Here is a 23,855-nt window from a genome sequence, read left to right on the forward strand (position 1 = left end):
ATAACTAATTATTGTATGTACCTGCTGCAATCTGATTCTTTTTAATGGACAATCCAAGAATAAATAGATACATTTTTTATAAGAATATCGTGATATTGATACTTTTAGAAGTCCTCAGTAGAAAAAAATAATACAGGAAGAGTATTATTTTACAATGGTGAGCCTGCCAGTCCTGTTTTTTTGTTTTTTAAATTAAGTAAGTGAATTTCTTCCGTGAACAAGGGGGGAGTCCTGACGAGCTGAACAGCTGTTGTTCACGTGTCAGTAAATTCACTAGCTTGTCACGAGAAGCAGAAAGGACCTACAGACTGAGGAAAGACAGGAAGCAGAGGTACTATCAAGGAACAGAATCACACAGGAAAAGAATCAGACGAACTGAAGACAGGACGTGCTGATAAAGAGAAGCCAAGGAATCTTAAGGTAAGCAAAATATGGATATAATTTCTTCTTTTGCTAAACAAAGTAATATTAATTTCAAAGTTAATGTAGGAGATGACATAGAAGTTTTGTGGCTCAGTTTATACAAAGAATGTGAATTGCAGAATTTACAGTTAACTTCTAAATTGGTAAATAGAGACAAACAGAAATTGAGAAATATTCTACATTTGGTAGATTTTTTTCATAGTCTTGTGTTAGAGATTTCAAAGCAGGAATATAGTGTAGAAGTGTCAGACGGTGATACTGATTCAGACTGTAATGTGGAAAATGAACAAGAAGTAAGACACGTGTCTGTAACTGAAGGTGACCTTGGGTCTGACCAAGAGATGGACATACAGAAACCTGACATGGGAGGAGACATGACTGACATACGAGAAACCGACATACTAGGTGATGTGGGAGGAGTCGTGAGTGACGTCGGAGGAACGGACGTACAAGAGCCACTAAAAATATCAGAGAATTCTGGAATTACCCAGGCTCAACTCCAAATTAAAATGAGGAAAAATTTGCTGAAATTATACAAAATCATGCCAAAATATGATGTCAAAATCCATGCCTGTAGAAATTCAGAGACATTTGAGAGCTTCTCTGATAAGTTTGATTTATCCAATGAGGAGAGGAATCAATTATTTAAAATATGGATTCCTGTGACATTGTCCAGACGTTTACATTTAATGCCCTGTGAAAATGACTCTCCTAATGGATGGGAAAATGATTCGGACAGATTAAGATATTTGATTTATTGTGTCACAAAGGATTTTCCCAACATAGAAGATCTGCAGAAACTAAGGATTGGTAGGAAGGAATGTACATATACATTCATGTCCATATTTGAATGGTTGTACAAAGCTCTCATCAAAATTGGAAAAGTACAACATATGATAACAACTTTTGTACAAAAATTCAAATTCCTAAATTCAGTTTCCCAAGTTATGGCATCACAAAAAAATTCATTATTTGAATGTGTGCAGATGCTGGATTTTGTTAGAAAACATGAGAATCGTGAAAAGAAAATAAATCAAGCTAAATTTATAAAACCAGGAAAGGTAAAATCTTACCAAAAGCCAATATCAAACTCTCCTAGACTGAGTCATCCCCATAGTGAACTCTATCAAATACGCAGAAGATTTCATATATGTTATAAGCCATCTCAGCGAGTGCAAAGATCCATCTCTCCACAGAATGAGTTAATTCTCAGTCAGAACTGTGATTCTCTAAAAAGGAAAATGGCTGAAACTGATGGACAGAGACAGGTGAGACGACCAACTCACAGTGACGTCATGGAATGTGGACAGAAGAACAGGCAGTTCTCTGAGGTTTTGAAGGATAGAAAAATGTCTTTCCTAAATAGGGCGCTCCTGGAGATATTTGAGAGAGACAGAAGATTTGGTTTAGGGAGTGGCTAAGGAAAAACTGTAATTATAATGTTGTATCAAAATGTAATACAATGTCTCAATATTTATTTATAATCTTATACAGTAAAATTGTAGTTCCATAGTTTCTAATAGTTTATATATATATATATATATATATATATATATATACACTTGTCTAAGTAGAGATTGCGTATAATTGTATTTATATATACGTTTATAAAATATATATATATATTAATTAATAAATTAGAACTTCATATATATAAATTTAAGTAGCAATATTTTGAATTACATTAGAACCAACCAATATATGTATAAGATATTTAAATAATTCTGTTTCTGTATGAATTTGATATTTAATTTTATTTTCTTATATTTCCTTAGAGTTTTCATTCCAAAGCAGGATTTGATCAAAGAACTCTAAAATGGATTTATTTCTTTATTCACACAGGAAGTGAAAAAATTGCATGATTTTATGTGTATAACATTTTAAAATAATAACAATATATCTAGTTGAACTATAATATATATGTAATACTTATTAATTCTTTTGTGTTGCTAATATTTTCTGTGCATGAAGTGTTCGTGCAAATTAAAGTAGCTTTACAGCATGACGTGTGACAGCTGCGGCCTTTGAACTTTGAGCTAATAGTATAGTATCCCATTCATTCTATTTTCAACTGATGTAACTTAAGACTGGGCAGCCAGTGAAAAAAGAATCTAAGACAAGAGTTTTTTCAAGTGTCTGAAATTCCAGTGACTTACTCTCATATTATATAATATGTACTTGGGGAATATTCAAAGAAATATAAAGATATTCAATTGATATGGCAATGCGCATTAATAAATTGGGATACAACAATTTTGGGTTAAATATATATATATATCTAAAACTTCATATGTGGAATGTTTGAGTTGAACAGATCTGTGAATGTCAGAGTGAAGGTGACAGATGAGTAAATCAGCAGCTGCTAAGTGTGATTGATGTGACAGAGGCCTCGTATGTTTGTATGTTTGAAAAAAAAAATGTTTCTTTATGTGAAGGTACAAAAATATATTTAATTCTGAGGAAATTATAATACATAATTAGGTATTATCTACATATATATATATATATTTCTATATTTCTTTAATAATTATTATTTCTTGATTTAACTAATAGTGGATAAGGGCAACCACACATCAAAATGGTTTACAAAGCAAATTTATATTTAGAATAATTTTCCACATGATAATATTCTTGAATAACTATAATATTGTTTTTAATGGTTACCTAAATAGGTACACACCTCTCTTTAGTCAAATCTATGCTACTCATCGATATGAAATTTATGCACAATATTTCTAGAAGAATAATTATTTTTAATTTGGTTCTGATATATACATAAATTTTATAAAATAATATTTTTGGTATTAAGGGGGAAAATGTGTTTTTGATCCTGATTACATAATCACTTTTGATCAATACTTATTTTCCACACATTTTAATAAAGAAGAAATAACAATAAGGTACTATGGTATAATTAAGAGTGGTATTACATGCAAAGTTGCATAATTTAATATTTTTTGGTGGTACAAGGTTATGACAAATATGAAATCATCCAGATAATGGAGATATAAGGGTATTTTTATGGAGAATATAATTACTCTGCATTTGTCATTAAAATTTAAAGGCCTTATTTTTATTTTTATTCTTATTTTTACTCTTAATTTTAATTTTCATTTTTAAAATTTTATTCTTACTTTATACTTCTTATTTTTCTATTTTTTCATTTTTTAATTCTCATTTGATTTTATTTGAGTTCAATATCTCAATTGAGAAAACACATTAATATTTAATAAAGTAATGTCTAATACAAGAGTATTGCTTCATTAAATATATATTGCTAAGGAAAAAAATATTTACATTTTCTGAGTAAACACAACAATTCATTCATTCATTTATTCATTCATTCATTCATTCATTCATACATTCATATATTTATTCATTTTGGTTCAGGAGTATACATTCTTTGATATTATTGGTTTAATAAAGATATAAAAACTTGTTTTTTCAAAATACACTGACACCTATGGGTTGGAAAAGGTAATTACACCTATGACATAAAAATGTTCTATCATATGGAGAACTTGATTGATAATGAATTATTATCTATTATTGTTTATTATTCCAAACATAATTTATTTTAATATTTTGATAATAATTAGATGGATATTACTGATTGCTATGGTACGCTGTGATATTATAGGTTAGGAAAAACTGCCAGATTTGGTATCAGATTAGGGAATGAAGACTTCAATCATGACATCGCAATTATGAATTCTATCCTAATAAAGACTTTTAATTTTTATAAATCAAAGAGATTCTCAAAAGTTACAAGAAGAAGCAACTGATATCCGGACGTCTCAGAAGGTAAGAGGTGTGAATGCTGAGTGTTATAATAGACTGTGTCCATTACATACAATACAATTCACACCACTGATCACCAGGACGGCAGAGGACGATGATCCTATATGTACTGTGTTGTGTTCAAGTTTCATCACGTTCCAGTGGTTTCTTATCACCTGCAACGCCTCAATTTCAAAGTTAATGGAGGAGATGACATAGAAGTTTTGTGGCTCAGTTTATACAAAGAATGTGAATTGCAGAATTTACAGTTAACTTCTAAATTGGTAAATAGAGACAAACAGAAATTGAGAAATATTCTACATTTGGTAGATTTTTTTCATAGTCTTGTGTTAGAGATTTCTAAGCAGGAAAATAGTGTAGAAGTGTCAGACGGTGATACTGATTCAGACTGTAATGTGGAAAATGAACAAGAAGTAAGACACGTGTCTGTAACTGAAGGTGACCTTGGGTCTGACCAAGAGACGTACATACAGAAATCTGACATGGGAGGAGACATGACTGACATACGAGAAACCGACATACTAGGTGATGTGGGAGGAGACGTGAGTGACGTAGGGGGAACGGACGTACAAGAGCCACTAAAAATATCAGAGAATTCTGGAATTACCCAGGCTCAACTCCAAATTAAATTGAGGAAAAATTTGCTGAAATTATACAAAATCATGCCAAAATATGATGTCAAAATCCATGCCTGTAGAAATTCAGAGACATTTGAGAGCTTCTCTGATAAGTTTGATTTATCCAATGAGGAGAGGAATCAATTATTTAAAATATGGATTCCTGTGACATTGTCCAGACGTTTACATTTAATGCCCTGTGAAAATGACTCTCCTAATGGATGGGAAAATGATTCGGACAGATTAAGATATTTGATTTATTGTGTCACAAAGGATTTTCCCAACATAGAAGATCTGCAGAAACTAAGGATTGGTAGGGAGGAATGTACATATACATTCATGTCCATATTTGAACGGTTGTACAATGCTCTCATCAAAAATGGAAAAGTACAACATATGATAACAACTTTTGTACAAAAATTCAAATTCCTAAATTCAGTTTCCCAAGTTATGGCATCACAAAAAAATTCATTATTTGAATGTGCGCAGATGCTGGATTTTGTTAGAAAACATGAGAATCGTGAAAAGAAAATAAATCAAGCTAAATTTATAAAACCAGGAAAGGTAAAATCTTACCAAAAGCCAATATCAAACTCTCCTAGACTGAGTCATCCCCATAGTGAACTCTATCAAATACGCAGAAGATTTCATATATGTTATAAGCCATATGAGCCTGTGCAAAGATCCATCTCTCCACAGAATGAGTTAATTCTCAGTCAGAACTGTGATTCTCTAAAAAGGAAAATGGCTGAAACTGATGGACAGAGACAGGTGAGACGACCAACTCACAGTGACGTCATGGAATGTGGACAGAAGAACAGGCAGTTCTCTGAGGTTTTGAAGGATAGAAAAATGTCTTTCCTAAATAGGGCGTTCCTGGAGATATTTGAGAGAGACAGAAGATTTGGTTTAGGGAGTGGCTAAGGAAAAACTGTAATTATAATGTTGTATCAAAATGTAATACAATGTCTCAATATTTATTTATAATCTTATACAGTAAAATTGTAGTTACATAGTTTCTAATAGTTTATATATATATATATATATATATATATATATATATATATATACACTTGTCTAAGTAGAGATTGCGTATAATTGTATTTATATATACGTTTATAAAATATATATATATATATTAATTAATAAATTAGAACTTCATATATATAAATTTAAGTAGCAATATTTTGAATTACATTAGAACCAACCAATATATGTATAACATATTTAAATAAATCTGTTTCTGTATGAATTTGATATTTAATTTTATTTTCTTATATTTCCTTAGAGTTTTCATTCCAAAGGAGGATTTGATCAAAGAACTCTAAAATGGATTTATTTCTTTATTCACACAGGAAGTGAAAAAATTGCATGATTTTATGTGTATAACATTTTAAAATAATAACAATATATCTAGTTGAACTATAATATATATGTAATACTTATTAATTCTTTTGTGTTGCTAATATTTTCTGTGCATGAAGTGTTCGTGCAAATTAAAGTAGCTTTACAGCATGACGTGTGACAGCTGCGGCCTTTGAACTTTGAGCTAATAGTATAGTATCCCATTCATTCTATTTTCAACTGATGTAACTTAAGACTGGGCAGCCAGTGAAAAAAGAATCTAAGACAAGAGTTTTTTCAAGTGTCTGAAATTCCAGTGACTTACTCTCATATTATATAATATGTACTTGGGGAATATTCAAAGAAATATAAAGATATTCAATTGATATGGCAATGCGCATTAATAAATTGGGATACAACAATTTTGGGTTAAATATATATATATATCTAAAACTTCATATGTGGAATGTTTGAGTTGAACAGATCTGTGAATGTCAGAGTGAAGGTGACAGATGAGTAAATCAGCAGCTGCTAAGTGTGATTGATGTGACAGAGGCCTCGTATGTTTGTATGTTTGAAAAAAAAAATGTTTCTTTATGTGAAGGTACAAAAATATATTTAATTCTGAGGAAATTATAATACATAATTAGGTATTATCTACATATATATATATATTTCTATATTTCTTTAATAATTATTATTTCTTGATTTAACTAATAGTGGATAAGGGCAACCACACATCAAAATGGTTTACAAAGCAAATTTATATTTAGAATAATTTTCCACATGATAATATTCTTGAATAACTATAATATTGTTTTTAATGGTTACCTAAATAGGTACACACCTCTCTTTAGTCAAATCTATGCTACTCATCGATATGAAATTTATGCACAATATTTCTAGAAGAATAATTATTTTTAATTTGGTTCTGATATATACATAAATTTTATAAAATAATATTTTTGGTATTAAGGGGGAAAATGTGTTTTTGATCCTGATTACATAATCACTTTTGATCAATACTTATTTTCCACACATTTTAATAAAGAAGAAATAACAATAAGGTACTATGGTATAATTAAGAAGGGTATTACATGCAAAGTTGCATAATTTAATATTTTTTGGTGGTACAAGGTTATGACAAATATGAAATCATCCAGATAATGGAGATATAAGGGTATTTTTATGGAGAATATAATTACTCTGCATTTGTCATTAAAATTTAAAGGCCTTATTTTTATTTTTATTCTTATTTTTACTCTTAATTTTAATTTTCATTTTTAAAATTTTATTCTTACTTTATACTTCTTATTTTTCTATTTTTTCATTTTTTAATTCTCATTTGATTTTATTTGAGTTCAATATCTCAATTGAGAAAACACATTAATATTTAATAAAGTAATGTCTAATACAAGAGTATTGCTTCATTAAATATATATTGCTAAGGAAAGAAATGTTTACATTTTCTGAGTAAACACAACAATTCATTCATTCATTTATTCATTCATTCATTCATTCATTCATATATTTATTCATTTTGGTTCAGGAGTATACATTCTTTGATATTATTGGTTTAATAAAGATATAAAAACTTGTTTTTTCAAAATACACTGACACCTATGGGTTGGAAAAGGTAATTACACCTATGACATAAAAATGTTCTATCATATGGAGATCTTGATTGATAATAAATTATTATCTATTATTGTTTATTATTCCAAACATAATTTATTTTAATATTTTGATAATAATTAGATGGATATTACTGATTGCTATGGTACGCTGTGATATTATAGGTTAGGAAAAACTGCCAGATTTGGTATCAGATTAGGGAATGAAGACTTCAATCATGACATCGCAATTATGAATTCTATCCTAATAAAGACTTTTAATTTTTATAAATCAAAGAGATTCTCAAAAGTTACAAGAAGAAGCAACTGATATCCGGACGTCTCAGAAGGTAAGAGGTGTGAATGCTGAGTGTTATAATAGACTGTGTCCATTACATACAATACAATTCACACCACTGATCACCAGGACGGCAGAGGACGATGATCCTATATGTACTGTGTTGTGTTCAAGTTTCATCACGTTCCAGTGGTTTCTTATCACCTGCAACGCCTCAATTTCAAAGTTAATGGAGGAGATGACATAGAAGTTTTGTGGCTCAGTTTATACAAAGAATGTGAATTGCAGAATTTACAGTTAACTTCTAAATTGGTAAATAGAGACAAACAGAAATTGAGAAATATTCTACATTTGGTAGATTTTTTTCATAGTCTTGTGTTAGAGATTTCTAAGCAGGAAAATAGTGTAGAAGTGTCAGACGGAGATACTGATTCAGACTGTAATGTGGAAAATGAACAAGAAGTAAGACACGTGTCTGTAACTGAAGGTGACCTTGGGTCTGACCAAGAGACGTACATACAGAAACCTGACATGGGAGGAGACATGACTGACATACGAGAAACCGACATACTAGGTGATGTGGGAGGAGACGTGAGTGACGTAGGGGGAACGGACGTACAAGAGCCACTAAAAATATCAGAGAATTCTGGAATTACCCAGGCTCAACTCCAAATTAAATTGAGGAAAAATTTGCTGAAATTATACAAAATCATGCCAAAATATGATGTCAAAATCCATGCCTGTAGAAATTCAGAGACATTTGAGAGCTTCTCTGATAAGTTTGATTTATCCAATGAGGAGAGGAATCAATTATTTAAAATATGGATTCCTGTGACATTGTCCAGACGTTTACATTTAATGCCCTGTGAAAATGACTCTCCTAATGGATGGGAAAATGATTCGGACAGATTAAGATATTTGATTTATTGTGTCACAAAGGATTTTCCCAACATAGAAGATCTGCAGAAACTAAGGATTGGTAGGAAGGAATGTACATATACATTCATGTCCATATTTGAACGGTTGTACAATGCTCTCATCAAAAATGGAAAAGTACAACATATGATAACAACTTTTGTACAAAAATTCAAATTCCTAAATTCAGTTTCCCAAGTTATGGCATCACAAAAAAATTCATTATTTGAATGTGCGCAGATGCTGGATTTTGTTAGAAAACATGAGAATCGTGAAAAGAAAATAAATCAAGCTAAATTTATAAAACCAGGAAAGGTAAAATCTTACCAAAAGCCAATATCAAACTCTCCTAGACTGAGTCATCCCCATAGTGAACTCTATCAAATACGCAGAAGATTTCATATATGTTATAAGCCATATGAGCCTGTGCAAAGATCCATCTCTCCACAGAATGAGTTAATTCTCAGTCAGAACTGTGATTCTCTAAAAAGGAAAATGGCTGAAACTGATGGACAGAGACAGGTGAGACGACCAACTCACAGTGACGTCATGGAATGTGGACAGAAGAACAGGCAGTTCTCTGAGGTTTTGAAGGATAGAAAAATGTCTTTCCTAAATAGGGCGTTCCTGGAGATATTTGAGAGAGACAGAAGATTTGGTTTAGGGAGTGGCTAAGGAAAAACTGTAATTATAATGTTGTATCAAAATGTAATACAATGTCTCAATATTTATTTATAATCTTATACAGTAAAATTGTAGTTACATAGTTTCTAATAGTTTATATATATATATATATATATATATATATATACACTTGTCTAAGTAGAGATTGCGTATAATTGTATTTATATATACGTTTATAAAATATATATATATATATTAATTAATAAATTAGAACTTCATATATATAAATTTAAGTAGCAATATTTTGAATTACATTAGAACCAACCAATATATGTATAACATATTTAAATAAATCTGTTTCTGTATGAATTTGATATTTAATTTTATTTTCTTATATTTCCTTAGAGTTTTCATTCCAAAGGAGGATTTGATCAAAGAACTCTAAAATGGATTTATTTCTTTATTCACACAGGAAGTGAAAAAATTGCATGATTTTATGTGTATAACATTTTAAAATAATAACAATATATCTAGTTGAACTATAATATATATGTAATACTTATTAATTCTTTTGTGTTGCTAATATTTTCTGTGCATGAAGTGTTCGTGCAAATTAAAGTAGCTTTACAGCATGACGTGTGACAGCTGCGGCCTTTGAACTTTGAGCTAATAGTATAGTATCCCATTCATTCTATTTTCAACTGATGTAACTTAAGACTGGGCAGCCAGTGAAAAAAGAATCTAAGACAAGAGTTTTTTCAAGTGTCTGAAATTCCAGTGACTTACTCTCATATTATATAATATGTACTTGGGGAATATTCAAAGAAATATAAAGATATTCAATTGATATGGCAATGCGCATTAATAAATTGGGATACAACAATTTTGGGTTAAATATATATATATATATCTAAAACTTCATATGTGGAATGTTTGAGTTGAACAGATCTGTGAATGTCAGAGTGAAGGTGACAGATGAGTAAATCAGCAGCTGCTAAGTGTGATTGATGTGACAGAGGCCTCGTATGTTTGTATGTTTGAAAAAAAAATGTTTCTTTATGTGAAGGTACAAAAATATATTTAATTCTGAGGAAATTATAATACATAATTAGGTATTATCTACATATATATATATTTCTATATTTCTTTAATAATTATTATTTCTTGATTTAACTAATAGTGGATAAGGGCAACCACACATCAAAATGGTTTACAAAGCAAATTTATATTTAGAATAATTTTCCACATGATAATATTCTTGAATAACTATAATATTAGTTTTAATGGTTACCTAAATAGGTACACACCTCTCTTTAGTCAAATCTATGCTACTCATCGATATGAAATTTATGCACAATATTTCTAGAAGAATAATTATTTTTAATTTGGTTCTGATATATACATAAATTTTATAAAATAATGGAGATATAAGGGTAAAATTTAAAGGCCTTATTTTTATTTTTATTCTTATTTTTACTCTTAATTTTATTTTTCATTTTTAAAATTTTATTCTTACTTTATACTTCTTATTTTTCTATTTTTTCATTTTTTAATTCTCATTTGATTTTATTTGAGTTCAATATCTCAATTGAGAAAACACATTAATATTTAATAAAGTAATGTCTAATACAAGAGTATTGCTTCATTAAATATATATTGCTAAGGAAAAAAATGTTTACATTTTCTGAGTAAACACAACAATTCATTCATTCATTTATTCATTCATTCATTCATTCATACATTCATATATTTATTCATTTTGGTTCAGGAGTATACATTCTTTGATATTATTGGTTTAATAAAGATATAAAAACTTGTTTTTTTAAAATACACTGACACCTATAGGTTGGAAAAGGTAATTACACCTATGACATAAAAATGTTCTATCATTTGGAGAACTTGAGTGATAATGAATTATTATCTATTATTGTTTATTATTCCAAACATAATTTATTTTAATATTTTGATAATAATTAGATGGATATTACTGATTGCTATGGTACGCTGTGATATTATAGGTTAGGAAAAACTGCCAGATTTGGTATCAGATTAGGGAATGAAGACTTCAATCAAGACATCGCAATTATGAATTCTATCTTAATAAAGACTTTTAATTTTTATAAATCAAAGAGATTCTCAAAAGTTACAAGAAGAAGCAACTGATATCCGGACGTCTCAGAAGGTAACAGGTGTGAATGCTGAGTGTTATAATAGACTGTGTCCATTACATACAATACAATTCACACCACTGATCACCAGGACGGCAGAGGACGATGATCCTATATGTACTGTGTTGTGTTCAAGTTTCATCACGTTCCAGTGGTTTCTTATCACCTGCAACGCTTCAATGAAAGCTGGTGAACAGGTAATACCTGGCATATGTGTCCTGTATATAAAGGACTGAGTACTGGTTATGGTGCTATATAAAGCAGGAAAGTGTCAAGTTAACCCTTGCTTTACTGACCAAAGACGTCACATCTGTTCCAAAAGTGACACGAGACCAGTGCGGACACACGGAAGATTCCAAAGACGATCCAACGTAAGTCCAGGTGACACTGCACAGATATTAAAGCTACATTTCATCCATGGGCTTTGTTTTCTTATCAACTGACACACATGATCTTTCTAATAAAGAGTACAGTTTATGGACTGAACAATAATGAACACAATTATGGACTGTACAATATCTACATGCTGTAATTTATTTCAAAGGAGTTTTCATCTAAAGACTGTGTTATAAAAGAACCAAGAAGAAGACGAGACGACGACCCGATGACATCAGATGATAACGATTGAACCCGCGATTGCTTCAATTTAGATATAGGGAAGTATAATTATACATATTAAATGAATATTAGTCACGGCTTACCATAACATGAATTCACATCATTATATAACAATAATCCGATATTGATACTATTATTACTATTATTATTATTATGGAAATTTAATGATATTGCCAAGGAAGAAGGAAAGAAAAAATGATTGATGAATGTATTTTCTTTTGAGAAATTTCAGTTAAAGTCCTTTTATTCTCAAAAAAGGGGGAAATGTTAAATGGTTAATTATGGAAATTCATTTGGAATGTTAATCGATAATCATTTTTCTGAGTTCTATGCCTCAGCCATCGTGTCTAGTTGACATGCGCTATTTCTGTGTGTATTTTTGGTTCACTACCATATGTAGAACAGGTGTCCATACGACTGGCTATAAAAGCCCATGGTACAGAAAGGGGGGGCTCTCTTGCTCTGCCCACCCCACAAGACACAGAATCTTCATGCTGAGAAGCAGATGACATGTAGGCCTGGACACATGCTGGACAAAGACATGATTTACCAGCCAGGATCCAAGGAAAGATGGGTGAATCTCAACAATTAAGCTAATTATGGACAAATGGACAATTACTTTATAACTAATTATTGTATGTACCTGCTGCAATCTGATTCTTTTTAATGGACAATCCAAGAATAAATAGATACATTTTTTTATAAGAATATCGTGATATTGATACTTTGAGAAGTCCTCAGTAGAAAAAAATAATACAGGAAGAGTATTATTTTACAGTCTCCCATCCAAGTGCTAACCAGGCCTGAACCTGCTTAGCTTCCAAGATCAGATGAGATCGGGCGTGTTCAGGGTGGTGTGGCCGTAGAAAGAGACTAGCCTCTCACTTGCTGCTTTTCTACTTTGACGTCTGGCTGCCGGCTGCCCTTTCCAGTGCTCAGCAAGACCAGGTCCTTTTGTGCTTTCCTTTCTCTTCAATTTTCTTGCTGGCTTCCTTAAAAGGTCTTGTAGACACAACGCCCCACTCAGAGCCACTGAGCTCACTGATCGGCTGCAGCGCTGTCGACGGAACATCAGCTTCACGGCCATTGCCACAGGCCGGGAGCAGAGGCGAGACTCACCGGTAGACCCGGGTAGGGTGAGTAGAGCGCGGTTAGTTGCTTTCTAATAGGCTGCAGCCGGGGATTAACTTTTAATGAAAGGGAACAATCCCTTTGACTGTCTGCAGCACGCCACACCTAGGAAGCGCACTCTCACACACAAGCCAGCATGCACACGTGCTCGCACGTGACAACACCCCCTATCTGCCCCTACAACCTCTCTGTCACCATGCGTCAGACTCTCCTGCCTGTTTTATGATTTCATGGCCCTAGCAGTAATCACCCACCCCCCCTCCCCAATTCCTTCCGCACCTTCCTTGCCTTCCTTGCACTGAGGTTAGCTCTATGGCAGCCGTCTGGCTTGGTTACACAAGCTTCTTTGCAGAGATACATGTTACTTCTGCTGACCCTCGCTAGGCGGCCGGCATCCAAAACCTTCCCTGGGCACCTGCTGAAAGCCTGGCCCCTTCACGGCCCCGGGTGCTTTTAACGCCATCATTTCCACACGGCGAGCTGCGGAGTCAATAAGCACTCCTAGACGTGGCAAGGAGCTCGGTGTCAGACCTGCGTGAAGGCGGCGGGGTATCGTACTTAGCTGCCAACTGGCTCAGAGGCCTTGGGGCTTCCATCATCTAAGTTACTTAAGGTCGGTGTCCGGCAAGGCGCCGTTCCATACTAGACGAGCTGGGCAGTAGGGCAAAACGTCATCAAAATGGTCTACAGCACATAGTGTTCCCAGGAGGTCTCCCATCCAAGTACTGTCCGAGCCCAGCCCTGCATTGCTTCCGAGATCAGGCGTATCCAATGTGGTACGGCCAGTAGACGCTGCTTGATCCATCGCGCGGCCAGCCTTTCTCAGGATCGCTTGGTGGCGAGCAATCTGGCCGTGACGGGGCGGGCTCCGAAGGGTCCATGCAAAGGCTGTGCCGTCCCTACAGGTGTGGTTTGTTTAGCAGTGATTCACCCGCCGCATCAGGTGTCTTCAAAAATGTCTCGGCGCAGGGTCTCCTGCAGGAAAAACCCTTCATCACGGTAATGTGACAGAAAGAGCAAGCTGGACCCGTAACTTGGGGGCGGAGCGAGACGTCCAGGGTGAATGAAGGAAGAGGGTGAGATGGTTGCCAGTGACTTTGAGCTGCTCTTCAGGGGGGAGGGTCGTGTTGCCTGCAAAGGTCTTCTGCTTGGGGTTACCGGTGGTTGCCTCCAGCCACGCGGGAGACGCTGGTCTTGGTGAAAAGGAGCCTAGTATTAAAAGTAAAGAAGCAACAATGCTGGAGGCCCACGGTGATCAGAAAGATGTTGGTATTTTGCAGAGATGAAATAGCGCAAGAGAGAAAGCAAATGAAAAAAAGAAAAGAGAATGAATGTGTGCACTTGTGAAAGGGAATGGAAAAAAGGCATAGAAGAGAGTGCCCCCTGCTGGTGGAAGGAAGGAAAAAGCAAAAGCCTATAGCACCTGGTATTCCCAGGCAGTCTCCCATCCAAGTACTAACCTGGCCCAACCCTGCTTAGCTTCCAAGATCAGACAAGATCGAGCATGTTCAGGGTGGTGTGGCCGTAGGCAGAGACAAACCTCTCACTTGCTGCTTTTCTACTTTGATGTCTGGCTGCCGGCTGCCCTTTCCAGTGCTCTGCAAGACCAGGTCCTTTTGTGCTTTCCCTTTTCTTCAATTTTTTTGCTGGCTTCCTTAAAAGGTCTTTTAGACTCAACGCCCCACTCAGAGCCGCTGAGCTCACTGATCGGCTGCAGCGCTGTCGACGGAACGTCAGCTTCACGGCCAATGCCACAGGCCGGGAGCAGAGGCGAGACTCACCGGTAGACCTGGGTAGGGTGAGTAGAGCGCGGTTAGTTGCATTCTAATAGGCTGCAGCCGGGGATTAACTTTTAATGAAAGGGAACAATCCCTTTGACTGTCTGCAGCACGCCACACCAAGGAAGCGCACTCTCACACACAAGCTAGCATGCACACGTGCTCGCACGTGACAACACCCCCTATCTGCCCCTACAACCTCTCCGTCACCATGCGTCAGACTCTCTTGCCTGTTTTATGATTTCAGGGCCCTAGCAGGAATCTACCCCCCCTCCCCAATTCCTTCCGCACCTTCCTTGCCTTCCTTGCACTGAGGTTAGCTCTTTGGCAGCCGTCTGGCTTGGTTACACAAGGTTCTTTGCAGAGAACCATGTTACTTCTGCTGGCCCTCGCTAGGCGGCCGGCATCCAAAACCTTCCCTGGGCACCTGCTGAAAGCCTGGCCGATTCACGGCCCCGGGTGCTTTTAACACCATCATTTCCACATGGTGAGCTGCGGAGTCAATAAGCACTCCTAGCCGTGGCAAGGAGCTCGGTGTCAGGCCTGCGTGAAGGCGGCGGGGTAGCGTACTTAGCTGCCAACTGGCTCAGAGGCCTTGGGGCTTCCATCATCTAAGTTACTTAAGGTCGGTGTCCGGCAAGGCGCCGTTCCATGCTAGCCGAGCTGGGCAGTAGGGCAAAACGTCATCAAAATGGTCTACAGCACCCGGTGTTCCCAGGAGGTATCACATGCAAGTACTGTCCGAGCCCAGCCCTGCTTTGCTTCCGAGATCAGACGAGATCAGGCGCATCCAAGGTGGTATGGCCAGTAGACGCTGCTCGATCCATCGCCCGGCCAGCCTTTCTCAGGATCGCTTGGTGGTGAGCAATCTGGCCGTGACGGGGCGGGCTCCGAAGGGTCCATGCAAAGGCTGTGCCGTCCCTACAGGTGTGGTTTGTTTAGCAGTGATTCACCCGCCGCATCAGGTGTCTTCAAAAATGGCTCGGCGCAGGGTCTCCTGCAGGCTAAACCCTTCATCGCGGTAATGTGACAGAAAGATAAAGCTGGACCCGTAACTTGGGGGCGGAGCGAGATGTCCAGGGGTGAATGAAGGAAGAGGGTGATATGGTTGCCAGTGACTTTGAGCTGCTCTTCAGTGGGGAGGGTCGTGTTGCCTGCAACAGTCTTCTGCTTGGGGTTACCGGTTGTTGCCTCCAGCCACCCGGGAGACGCTGGTCCTGGTGAAAAGGAGCCTAGTATTAAAAGTAAATAAGCAACAATGCTGGAGGCCCACGGTGATCAGAAGGATGCTGGTATTTTGCAGAGATGAAATAGCGCAAGAGAGAAAGCAAATGAAAAAAAGAAAAGAGAATGAATGTGTGCACTTGTGAAAGGGAATGGAAAAAAGGCATAGAAGAGAGTGCCCCCTGCTGGTGGAAAGAAGGAAAAAGCAAAAGACTACAGCACCTAGTATTCCCAGGCGCTCTCCCATCCAATTACTAAACAGGCCCAACTCTGCTTAGCTTCTGAGATCAGACGAGATCAGGCGTGTTCAGGGTGGTTTGGCCGTAGACAGAGACAAGCCTCTCACTTGTTGCTTTTCTACTTTAAAGTCTGGCTGCCGGCTGCCCTTTCCAGTGCTCAGCAAGACCAGGTCCTTTTGTGCTTTCCCTTCTCTTCAATTTTTTTGCTGGCTTCCTTAAAAGGTCTTGTAGACAGAAGGCCCCACTCAGAGCCACTGAGCTCACTGATCGGCTGCAGCACTGTCGACGGAACGTCGGCTTCACGGCCAATGCCACAGGCCGGGAGCAGAGGCGAGACTCACCGGTAGACCCGGGTAGGGTGAGTAGAGCGCGGTTAGTTGCTTTCTAATAGCCTGCAGCCGGGGATTAACTTTTAATGAAAGGGAACAATCCCTTTGACTGTCTGCAGCGCGCCACACCTAGGAAGCGCACTCTCACACACAAGCCAGCATGCACACGTGCTCGCACGTGACAACACCCCCTATCTGCCCCTACAACCTCTCCGTCACCATGCGTCAGACTCTCCTGCCTGTTTTATGATTTCAGGGCCCTAGCAGGAATCCCCCCCCCCTCCCCAATTCCTTCCGCACCTTCCTTGCCTTCCTTGCACTGAGGTTAGCTCTTTGTTAGCCGTCTGGCTTGGTTACACAAGCTTCTTTGCAGAGAAACATGTTACTTCTGCTGGCCCTCGCTAGGCGGCCGGCATCCAAAACCTTCCCTGGGCACCTGCTGAAAGCCTGGCCCCTTCACGGCCCCGGGTGCTTTTAACGCCATCATTTCCACACAGCGAGCTGCGGAGTCAATAAGCACTCCTATCCGTGACAAGGAGCTCGGTGTCAGGCCTGCGTGAAGGCGGCGGGGTAGCGTACTTAGCTGCCAACTGGCTCAGAGGCCTTGGGGCTTCCATCATCTATGTTACTTAAGGTCGGTGTCCGGCAAGGCGCCGTTCCATGCTAGCCGAGCTGGGCAGTAGGGCAAAACGTCATCAAAATGGTCTACAGCACCCGGTGTTCACAGGAGGTATCCCATCCAAGTACTGTCCCAGCCCAGCCCTGCTTTGCTTCCAAGATAAGACGAGATCGGGCGTATCCAAGGTGGTATGACCAGTATACACTGCTTGATCCATCGCCCGGCCAGCCTTTCTCAGGATCGCTTGGTGGCGAGCAATCTGGCCGTGACGGGGCGGGCTCCGAAGGGTCCATGCAAAGGCTGTGCCGTCCCTACAGGTGTGGTTTGTTTAGCAGTGATTCACCCGCCGCATCAGGTGTCTTCAAAAATGTCTCGGCGCAGGGTCTCCTGCAGGCTAAACCCTTCATCGTGGTAATGTGGCAGAAAGAGCAAGCTGGACCCGTAACTTGGGGGTGGAGCGAGACGTCCAGGGGTGAATGAAGGAAGAGGGTGAGATGGTTGCCAGTGACTTTGAGCTGCTCTTCAGGGGGGAGGTTCGTGTTGCCTGCAAAGGTCTTCTGCTTGGGGTTACCGGTGGTTGCCTCCAGCCACACGGGAGACGCTGGTCCTGGTGAAAAGGAGCCTAGTATAAAAAGTAAATAAGCAACAATGCTGGAGGCCCACGGTGATCAGAAGGATGCTGGTATTTTGCAGAGATGAAATAGCGCAAGAGAGAAAGCAAATGAAAAAAAGAAAAGAGAATGAATGTGTGCACTTGTGGAAGGGAATGGAAAAAAGGCATAGAAAAAAGTGCCCCCTGCTGGTGAAAGGAAGGAAAAAGCCTACAGCACCTGGTATTCCCAGGTGGTCTCCCATACAAGTACTAACCAGTTACAACCCTTCTTAGCTTCCGAGATCAGATGAGATCAGCCGTGTTCAGGGTGGTGTGGCCGTAAGCAGAGACAAGCGTCTCACTTGCTGCTTTTCTACTGTGACGTATGGCTGCCGGCTGCCCTTTCCAGTGCTCAGCAAGACCAGGTCCTTTTGTGCTTTCCCTTCTCTTCAATTTTTTTGCTGGCTTCCTTAAAAGGTCTTGTAGACACAACGTCCCACTCAGAGACGCTGAGCTCACTGATCGGCTGCAGCGTGGTCGACGGAACGTCAGTTTCACGGCCATTACCAAAGGCCGGGAGCAGAGGCGAGACTCACCGGTAGACCCGGGTAGGGTGAGCAAAGCGCGGTTAGTTGCTTTCTAATAGCCTGCAGCCGGGGATTAACTTTTAATGAAAGGGAACAATCCCTTTGACTGTCTGCAGCGCGCCACACCTAGGAAGTGCACTCTCACACACAAGCCAGCATGCACACGTGCTCGCACGTGACAACACCCCCTATCTGCCCCTACAACCTCTCCGTCACCATGTGTCAGACTCTCCTGCCTGTTTTCTGATTTCAGGGCCCTAGCAGGAATCACCCCCCCCCCTCCCCAATTCCTTCCTTGCCTTCTTTGCACTGAGGTTAGCTCTTTGTCACCCGTCTGGCTTGGTTACACAAGCTTCTTTGCAGAGAAACATGTTACTTCTGCTGGCCCTCGCTAGGCGGCCGACATCCAAAGCCTTCCTTGGGCACCTGCTGAAAGCCTGACCCTTTCACGGCCCCGGGTGCTTTTAACGCCATCATTTCGACACGGCGAGCTGCGGAGTCAATAAGCACTCCTAGCCGTGGCAAGGAGCTCGGTGTCAGGCCTTCGTGAAGGCGGCGGGGTAGCGTACTTAGCTGCCAACTCTCTCAGAGGCCTTGGGGCTTCCATCATCTAAGTTACTTAAGGTCGGTGTCCGGCAAGGCACAGTTCCATGCTAGCCGAGCTGGGCAGTAGGGCAAAACGTCATCAAAATGGTCTACAGCACCCGGTGTTCCCAAGAGGTCCCCCATCCAAGTACTGTCTGAACCCAGCCCTGCTTTGCTTCCGAGATCAGACGAGATCGGGCGTATCCAAGGTGGTATGGCCAGTAGACGCTGCTCGATCCATCGCCCGGCCAGCCTTTCTCAGGATCGCTTGGTGGCGAGCAATCTGGCCGTGACGGGGCGGGCTCCAAAGGGTCCATGCAAAGGCTGTGCCGTCCCTACATGTGTGGTTTGTTTAGCAGTGATTCACCCGCCGCATCAGGTGTCTTCAAAAATGTCTCGGCGCAGGGTCTCCTGCAGGCTAAACCCTTCATCGCGGTAATGTGACAGAAAGAGCAAGCTGGACCCGTAACTTGGGGGCGGAGCGAGATGTCCAGGGGTGAATGAAGGAAGAGGGTGAGATGGTTGCCAGTGACTTTGAGCTGCTCTTTAGGGGGGAGGGTCGTGTTGCCTGCAAAGGTCTTCTGCTTGGGGTTACCGGTGGTTGCCTCCAGCCACCCGGGAGATGCTGGTCCTGGTGAAAAGGAGCCTAGTATTAAAAGTAAATAAGCAACAATGCTGGAGGCCCACGGTGATCAGAAGGATGCTGGTATTTTGCAGAGATGAAATAGCGCAAGAGAGAAAGCAAATGAAAAAAAGAAAAGAGAATGAATGTGTGCACTTGTGAAAGGGAATGGAAAAAAGGCATAGAAGAGAGTGCCCCCTGCTGGTGGAAGGAAGGAAAAAGCAAAAGCCTACAGCACCTGGTATTCCCAGGTGGTCTCCCATCCAAGTACTAACCAGGCTCAAGCCTGCTTAGCTTCCAAGATCAGACAAGAGCGAGCGTGTTAAGGGTGGTTTGGCTGTAGGCACAGACAAGCCTCTCACTTGCTGCTTTTCTACTTTGAAGGCTGGCTGCCGGATGCCCTTTCCAGTGTTCGGCAAGACCAGGTCCTTTTGTGCTTTCATTTCTCTTCAATTTTTTTGCTGGCTTCCTTAAAAGGTCTTGTAGACAGAAGGCCCCACTCAGAGCCGCTGAGCTCACTGATCGGCTGCAGCGCTGTCGATGGAACGTCAGCTTCACGGCCAATGCCACAGGCCGGGAGCAGAGGCGAGACTCACCGGTAGACCCGGGTAGGGTGAGTAGAGCGCGGTTAGTTGCTTCCTAATAGCCTGCAGCCGGGGATTAACTTTTAATGAAAGGGAACAATCCCTTTGACTGTCTGCAGCGCGCCACACCTAGGAAGCGCACTCTCACACACAAGCCAGCATGCACACGTGCTCGCACGTGACAACACCCCCTATCTGCCCCTACAACCTCTCCGTCACCATGCGTCAGACTCTCCTGCCTGTTTTATGATTTCAGGGCCCTAGCAGGAATCACCCACCCCCTCCCCAATTCCTTCCGCACCTTCCTTGCCTTCCTTGTCTTCCTTGCACTGAGGTTAGCTCTTTGTCAACCGTCTGGCTTGGTTACACAAGCTTCTTTGCAGAGAAACATGTTACTTCTGCTGGCCCTCGCTAGGCGGCCGGCATCCAAAACCTTCCCTGGGCACCTGCTGAAAGCCTGGCCCCTTCCCGACCCCGAGTGCTTTTAACGCCATCATTTCCACATGGCGAGCTGCGGAGTCAATAAGCACTCCTAGCCGTGGCAAGGAGCTTGGTGTCAGACCTGCGTGAAGGCGGCGGGGTAGCGTACTTAGCTGCCAACTGGCTCAGAGGCCTTGGGGCTTCCATCATCTAAGTTACTTAAGGTCGGTGTCCGGCAAGGCGCCGTTCCATGCTAGCCGAGCTGGGCAGTAGGGCAAAACGTCATCAAAATAGTCTACAGCACCTGGTGTTCCCAGGAGGTCTCCCATCCAAGTACAGTCCGAGCCCAGCCCTGCTTTGCTTTCCAGATCAGACGAGATCAGGCGTATCCAAGGTGGTATGGCCAGTAGACGCTGCTCGATCCATCGCCCGGCCAGCCTTTCTCAGGATCGCTTGGTGGCGAGCAATCTGGCCGTGACGGGGCGGGCTCCGAAGGGTCCATGCAAAGGCTGTGCCGTCCCTACAGGTGTGGTTTGTTTAGCAGTGATTCACCCGCCGCATCAGGTGTCTTCAAAAATGTCTCGGCGAAGGGTCTCCTGCAGGCTAAACCCTTCATCGCGGTAATGTGACAGAAAGAGCAAGCTGGACCCGCAACCTGGGGGAGGAGCGAGACGTCCAGGGGTGAATGAAGGAAGAGGGTGAGATGGTTGCCAATAACTTTGAGCTGCTCTTCAGGGGGCAGGGTCGTGTTGCCTGCAAAGGTCTTCTGCTTGGGGTTACCGGTGGTTGCCTCCAGCCACGCGGGAGACGCCAGTCCTGGTGAAAAGGAGCCTAGTATTAAAAGTAAAGAAGCAACAATGCTGGAGGCCCACGGTGATCAGAAGGATGCTGGTATTTTGCAGAGATTAAATAGCGCAAGAGAGAAAGCAAATGAAAAAAAGAAAAGAGAATGAATGTGTGCACTTGTGAAAGGGAATGGAAAAAAGGCATAGAAGAAAGTGCCCCCTGCTGGTGGAAGGAAGAACCAAATGCCTACAGCACCTGGTATTCCCAAGTGGTCTCCCATCCAAGTACTAACCAGGCCCAAACCTGCTTAGCTTCCAACATCAGATGAGATCAGGTGTGTTCAGGGTGGTGTGGCCGTAGACAGAAACAAGCCTCTCACTTGCTGCTTTTCTACTTTGAAGTCTGGCTGCCGGCTGCCCTTTCCAGTGCTCAGCAAGACCAGGTCCTTTTTTGCTTTCCCTTCTCTTCAATTTTTTTGCTGGCTTCCTTAAAAGGTCTTGTAGACACAACGCCCCACTCAGAGCCGCTGAGCTCACTGATCGGCTGCAGCGCTGTCGACGGAACGTCAGCTTCACGGCCAATGCCACAGGCTGGGAGCAGAGGCGAGACTCACCGGTAGACCCGGGTAGGGTGAGTAGAGCGCAGTTAGTTGCTTTCTAATAGCCTGCAGGAAGGGATTAATTTTTAATGAAAGGGAACAATCCCTTTGACTGTCTGCAGCGCGCCACACCTAGGAAGCGCACTCTCACACACAAGCCAGCATGCACACATGCTCGCACGTGACAACACCCCCTATCTGCCCCTACAACCTCTCCGTCACCATGCGTCAGACTCTCCTGCCTGTTTTATGATTTCAGGGCCCTAGCAGGAATCACCCCCCCCCCTCCCCAATTCCTTCCACACCTTCCTTGCCTTCCTTGAACTGAGGTTAGCTCTTTGTCAGCTGTCTGGCTTGTTTACACCAGCTTCTTTGCAGATAAACATATTACTTCTGCTGGCCCTCGCTAGGCGGCCGGCATCCAAAACCTTCCCTGGGTACCTGCTGAAAGCCTGGCCCCTTCACTGCACCGGGTGCTTTTAACGCCATCATTTCCACACGGTGAGCTGCGGAGTCAATAAGCACTCCTAGCCGTGGCAAGGAGCTCGGTGTCAGGCCTGCGTGAAGGCGGCGGGGTAGCGTACTTAGCTGCCAACTGGCTCAGAGGCCTTGGGGCTTCCATCATCTAAGTTACTTAAGGTCGGTGTCCGGTAAGGCGCCGTTCCATGCTAGCCGAGCTGGGCAGTAGGGCAAAACGTCATCAAATTGGTCTACAGCACCCGTTGTTCCCAGGAGGTATCCCATCCAAGAACTGTCCGAGCCCAGCCATGCTTTGCTTCCGAGATCAGACGAGATCAGGCGTATCCAAGGTGGTAAGGCCTGTAGACGCTGCTTGATCCATCACCCGGCCAGCCTTTCTCAGAATCACTTGGTGGCGACCAATCTGGCCGTAACGGGGCGGGCTCCGAGAGGTCCATGCAAAGGCTGTGCCGTCCCTACAGGTGTGGTTTATTTAGCAGTGATTCACCCGCCGCATCAGGTGTCTTCAAAAATGGCTCGGCGCAGGGTCTCCTGCAGGCTAAACCCTTCATCGCGGTAATGTGACAGAAAGAGCAAGCTGGACCCGTAACTTGGGGGCTGAGCGAGACGTCCAGGGGTGAATGAAGGAAGAGGGTGAGATGGTTGCCAGTGACTTTGAGCTGCTCTTCAGCGGGGAGGGTCGTGTTGCCTGCAAAGGCCTTCTGCTTGGGGTTACCGGTGGTTGCCTCCAGCCACCCGGGAGACTCTGGTCCTGGTGAAATGGAGCCTAGTATTAAAAGTAAAGAAGCAACAATGCTGGAGGCCCACGGTGATCAGAAGGATGCTGGTATTTTGCAGAGATGAAATAGCGCAAGAGAGAA

The 23,855-nt window shown here is 41.1% G+C and overlaps 1 non-coding gene and 9 pseudogenes across 1 annotated transcript; all 10 read right to left on the bottom strand.

Annotated features, from left to right (window-relative positions):
- Nucleotides 1-14,963: 14,963 nt before the first annotated feature.
- Nucleotides 14,964-15,082, bottom strand: LOC141267292 (5S ribosomal RNA; annotated as a pseudogene).
- Nucleotides 15,083-16,023: 941 nt separating this feature from the next.
- Nucleotides 16,024-16,143, bottom strand: LOC141268780 (5S ribosomal RNA; annotated as a pseudogene).
- A 621-nt stretch (nucleotides 16,144-16,764) lies between these two features.
- Nucleotides 16,765-16,883, bottom strand: LOC141268059 (5S ribosomal RNA; annotated as a pseudogene).
- Nucleotides 16,884-17,824: 941 nt separating this feature from the next.
- LOC141269805 (5S ribosomal RNA) lies at nucleotides 17,825-17,944 on the bottom strand (annotated as a pseudogene).
- A 615-nt stretch (nucleotides 17,945-18,559) lies between these two features.
- Nucleotides 18,560-18,678, bottom strand: LOC141269041 (5S ribosomal RNA; annotated as a pseudogene).
- Nucleotides 18,679-19,612: 934 nt separating this feature from the next.
- Nucleotides 19,613-19,732, bottom strand: LOC141268026 (5S ribosomal RNA; annotated as a pseudogene).
- A 621-nt stretch (nucleotides 19,733-20,353) lies between these two features.
- On the bottom strand, nucleotides 20,354-20,472 carry LOC141268748 (5S ribosomal RNA; annotated as a pseudogene).
- Nucleotides 20,473-21,423: 951 nt separating this feature from the next.
- LOC141269190 (5S ribosomal RNA) lies at nucleotides 21,424-21,543 on the bottom strand (annotated as a pseudogene).
- A 617-nt stretch (nucleotides 21,544-22,160) lies between these two features.
- Nucleotides 22,161-22,279, bottom strand: LOC141266960 (5S ribosomal RNA). Its single transcript, XR_012320979.1, has one exon. It is a non-coding gene; the product is annotated as a 5S ribosomal RNA (ribosomal RNA).
- A 943-nt stretch (nucleotides 22,280-23,222) lies between these two features.
- LOC141269297 (5S ribosomal RNA) lies at nucleotides 23,223-23,342 on the bottom strand (annotated as a pseudogene).
- Between the last annotated feature and the right edge of the window lie 513 nt (nucleotides 23,343-23,855).

This window comes from Phyllobates terribilis, unplaced genomic scaffold, assembly GCF_046119375.1.
Source record: "Phyllobates terribilis strain yellow unplaced genomic scaffold, ASM4611937v1 Scaffold_4__5_contigs__length_816908805, whole genome shotgun sequence".
Lineage (NCBI taxonomy): Eukaryota > Metazoa > Chordata > Amphibia > Anura > Dendrobatidae > Phyllobates > Phyllobates terribilis.